This window comes from Thalia democratica, chromosome 2 (genome assembly GCF_965202585.1).
Source record: "Thalia democratica chromosome 2, ktThaDemo2.hap1.1, whole genome shotgun sequence".
Taxonomy (NCBI): domain Eukaryota; kingdom Metazoa; phylum Chordata; class Thaliacea; order Salpida; family Salpidae; genus Thalia; species Thalia democratica.
In genome coordinates this window covers 107,358,322-107,363,653 of record NC_139166.1, presented here as the reverse complement: position 1 = coordinate 107,363,653, position 5,332 = coordinate 107,358,322, and the positions used below count along the sequence as shown (strand labels likewise).

The window sequence follows — 5,332 nt, the reverse complement described above, 5'->3', positions numbered from 1 at the left end:
TTATCTTAAACGCCAGAAATATTGAAGAGAAAACCACTTGTTATTTATACTTCAAATTTTTACGCTTTTTAATTAACTTAAAGTTAATTTTGATTATTCTATTTTTAAAGGTTATAAAAACATCTTTTTACGACCCTTTAAGTTTTAAAATCTAATGCTGATTATTCAAAACAATTTTTCTCACAGAAATATGTACCAAGTACGTTTTAAAAGTTTAGATATTTCTTATACTTTTTAAATGAAACAAAAACCAAGTCTGAATTAATAAGTAGTTTAGACACTTTTGTCAAAAATATCTAATGTAATACTTTTGGAATGTAAAATTGAATTAAACGTAAAATAGGAAACCATATCTTGACGTTTTTAATTGCGTTTTGTTGTGAGAGAAAAAACATTTCAGATTTAACTACAATACAAATATTTGGTTTTTCGTTCTCACAGTTATTCAAAGTACTAAAAAAACACAAACTAATAAACTTTACCGGGATTTTAATAAGAGTGTAAAATTAAACAAAAATATTTCGTATAAATCAAATGTATGTGTGAAAAGATGATATTAAATTTCTTTTATTAATATCAATGTGTTTTTAACAACAACTTTTATTTATTTTGTAGCACATTCTTAAGTTTAAAGAACTTTTTTTACTCCTTTTATTATTAAAAATATTAAAATTGTACCAAATTTGTAAAGTTTTATAAAAAACTAAGAGCATTTAAAAATTATTATTATAACGTACGCTTATAATTCTTTTTAACTTTAAATAAAAATATTATAGTATATGTCAAATGTAATAAAAAATTGTTTTTTTTTGTTAAATTTAAACTAATGGTTAATAAATTTGAGAATAGACCAGATACAAAGATGCAAATATACCTGAAATATTCTATCTAAAATTATATTAAATTTCATTCAAGTCAAATTTTATCAACTTTTAGCACTTTAAAAGCTTTACAATATCTTTAAAATTTATTTTAGTATATTTTCATAACATTTTATTAAAGGACTGTGTTATAAATATTGTTAAATGTTAACCCTTACTTTGAAGTAAATCTACTAGTTTTAAAGTTTCACTGATGAAGGACGGTTGTCCGAAATTAATTTGAAGAAAACGTGCAATAAACTGGTAGATTTTTAAACCATCATTAATTTATTTTTTGTATTTACTGATGCAGGGGAAAAAATCACTAGTAAAAACAATTGACTTGTGTCCTGGACCGATTTGCGAATTATTTATAAATCTTTAAGACGATCCAGACTATAAATCTCCAGAAAAGACACATGTCAAAAGAAATTGCACATTATACTAAACTAAAAGAACTAAACACATTCTTGCAACGAACTCTTAAAACAAATTTAATTTTACAATCAAATTTCAAGAAAGGAATAGACAGAGACTTACTTCTAATTCAACAAAAAAGAAACTTAAAAACTAAACTACAACAAATACAAATTGAAATCAAGAACTATGAAACACAAATCAGAAAAGAAAACAAACTAACAGAAGATACAGCAGGTAAACTAAGTTATGCACATTTACAAAACAAACATAAGAAACACTATATTCAAAAATTTAATTTTTTATTTAACAAACAAAAAAGTCAAATCATTAATCTCAATAGAAAAACTAAACAAAAAGCTAAAAACAAAAAAAAAGTTATGCCAGATATAAATACCGTAAAAGAATGAAGAAATTCACTTTAGATAAATGTATTTTAGAACAAGCAAACTCAACAGTTGTTAACACATCACATGGTTTAAATTTTGTACCTACCCCTAAGTGGAATAACAATCTGAAAGATAATGAATGGTTAAGACTTATGAAACATATTAGAACGGTTGAGTGGCAAAATGTCTTCAACAATAATGATAACGAAACAACCTTAAAACAGCAAATTAATTTACCAACTAAATTAAAAATACAAAAGTACAATCGACCTTTGAATGTACAACTTGACGACAAAATTAAAACTTATTGTAATATGGCTAAAAGTAAACTAATAAATTTAGAAGAACAAGTAAACAAACAATATTTCAAAAGAAATAATTTGAATCCAAAACTTAGAACTGCTTTATATGATTTAAATACAAAAGTTAAAAATAAAGAAATAGTGATTTGTAAATCAGACAAAGACGGAAAGTTAGTTGTTTTAAACCATGATGATTACAAACTTATAATGAATCGCGAACTTAAAACGTTTGAAAAGATCGACACATTAAACTCATATAACATTGAAAAACATTTTGAAAACATACGTAATAAAGTTAAAGATTTTATGATTAATTTACACAAACTCAATTGCATAGATGAAAATATCCTAAAACACACAGTCGGAGTAACATTTAAGAACGGAATCTACACTAAAATCAAAGGTACACTAGCAAAAAATTTTCAATGTAATGACCCAGCCTACGCCTACCCATTATTTAAAACTCACAAACTTGAAAGTTGTAAAATAAGCAAAACAAGAGTTCTTGACATACCCGTACGCCTAGTACAGTCTGCAGGTAAAATAACCACTACAAAAGTAACCACCTTTTTAGAATTAATTTTTAAACCGATTTCAAAAAAATTTTGTCAATATAATGTTAATGAATATTGCAAGGATAGTAAAACATATTTAGAAGAATTAGCTAACTGGAAAAATAATCTAAGCAACAAAAAAAGTAAAGATGAAACTCTTTACTTAGTAGCTGCAGACGTTCAAGGTTTGTACCCTAACTTGTGTCGAGAACTAATTAAAACAAGTATTTCAAATGCTCTTTAAAAATGCACAAATTACACCAAAGAAATCAGAAAAATCCTGATCGACCTCACAATTTTCTCTCTTGAAAATATTGTAGTAAAAAACGGCAATTCCTTCTACAAACAATCCAAAGGAATTATAACTGGTGACAACAACTCAGTGTCAATTGCAAATATTGCACTGCACCACGTTATAATGCCTATTGCAACTACAATTAAAACTACAAAACTCTTCAAACGCTACATTGATGATATTGTCTTTTTGTCTGAGACATTAGATGTTACAGATAATGTTAAAAGACAATTGAAATGTGCGTTTGAAGAACACAATCTTAAGCTAGTTTTCAGACAAATATCTACAAAAAACGATGGTGACGAACTTGAGTTTTTGGATGTTAACCACGTCATTGACAAGACAGAAATAAGCGGGTTTTATGTAAAAAACTACATAAAACCAACAGCAAAAAATCGTGTATTTGTAAATGGAAAATCACACCATCCACGCTCCATTTACAAATCAATTGTATTCGGAGAGTCAATAAGACTAAGAAGATTGTGCGAACGTGACAATGATTACTTAGAAGCAATAAAGTCTTTAAAAGATAAATGTTTAAAATCTTGCTTCTGTAAGGCTTTAGTTGAGGATATGATTAATATCACAGTAGAATGGAAAGATCGGTTTGGACCTCCAATGAAGAAGGCAAGAGAAATTAACGATAATATAAGTGTTTGGACGACAAACTTTCCAAAACTATTAAAACTCACTAAGAAAGAAAGAGAACTAAACCCGAATGTTTTAGTGGCATATAAATGTCCACAAACAATTGCGGCACTATTAACAAACTATAAGATCAAAGCCCGTGAAAATAGTGTAGCAATGGGTGGATCTCACCCTTGTGGAAAATGCTTATTGTGCAACCGAGGGGGAGTATCGGAATGGTGAAAAAAACTAACTTAATAAAATCAAAAAGTGGCAAAACAATTGAATTAAAAAAGAATTTGAATTGCAAAAATTTTGGGATTTATGCGGCAAAGTGCAATATCTGTGGTGAGCACTATGTGGGACAGACAATTACGTCTTTTTCCCAAAGATGGTGCTCTCACAGACATAACTGGAAGAACATGACCACCAGCGAGACAAATGATCGAGCTGCACTCAAACTTCACTACACCAACAAGCATCCAACATCGAACAAAACCTTTGAAGAAGCATATTCAATCACTTTTACAGACTCAACAAGCAACCATACGAACTTAGATTATTTAGAGAGTAAATGGGTTAATTTATTACAAGCAAGTATAAACATAAATAAAACAATACTGCCTTTTTATAGATAATAGCAAACTTATAAAATCAATAATTTTACAGTAATCGGTTTTTGATAAGATAGTTTCACAAAGAATATTTTTTGTTTCACAATAGTTTTTAACCATTTATTTATTTGATAAAATGTTTACCTTAAAAAACAATATAATAGAAAAAATATTTTGCTGCTGAAACAAATTAATTTAATTCTTTATATAATTTTTGTATTATTATCTTATTTAGATTTAAGTTTCGTTTCAAAATAGTTATTTTTATTCAGGGATTAAACTATTTCTTTAAGATAAAAAGTTTGTAAGATACAGCTTGTTATTAATAAAAGTTTTTATAATTACCTTAAGTATTGTTTAGGAAAAGTTTTTATTTTAATTTATATTTCGCCGATAGCAGTTACTATTTATTAACAATAACTAACATCAAGCAGTTCCTTACTAAGATAGTTTTAATTTAAAGTTTATATTGATAAAGTGTTTGTTTTTATATTCATTTCATTTGGATTTACTTTTACTTACAAAAATATTATTCCAATGTAAAAATCGTCTAGCTTTTAAAATTTTAGTTTTATACACAGTTTTGAACTACTACGTCATAATATATTTTTTAACTTTTATTAATTTTTTTGTTGCATGAATGTGTTTAGTTCTACTAGTTTTAATTTTTCACTGATGAAGGACGGTTGTCCGAAATTAATTTGAAGAAAACGTGCAATAAACTGGTAGATTTTTAAACCATCATTAATTTATTTTTTGTATTTGAAGTAAACGAAAATAAAACTTTATCCTATTTTGTTTACAAACTGAAGTTTCCTCTAAAATTATATTAGTGACGTCAAGTGACATTTAATTGTTACGTCATAAAAGTGTGAGTGATGGAATGGATTAACCTTGGTTTTATATCTTATTATGAAATATCACTTTTTAGCTTTTCCCAGAAATCTAACAAAAGTCAAACTATAAAAAAAAACATATATTTTTTAAACTATTTCACAACTGTTTTTTTTCACAACAGGTGAATTAGTTTTGTAGGTTTGTAGTCATAGTAAAATGATTGGTGCTTTATTTTATGTACGATATAAAATATCGACTTTAATTTGTTTTAAGCCTAATACTTGTTTTATTATATAACTGCCAAAATTTAATAAACATTATTTATAAATATTGAAGAATAGTTTGTCTGTGCAATTAAAGTTATTCATATCTTTCATTTAGACATTAACTAAGTAGTTCAAAGTATTACAGTCAAGAGAATTACGTACGTTTTATTT

At 26.5% G+C, this 5,332-nt stretch overlaps 1 pseudogene; it reads left to right on the top strand.

The window, feature by feature from the left end:
- The first annotated feature begins 1,683 nt into the window (after window positions 1–1,683).
- LOC145829162 (uncharacterized) lies at window positions 1,684–4,082 on the top strand (annotated as a pseudogene).
- Window positions 4,083–5,332: the final 1,250 nt, after the last annotated feature.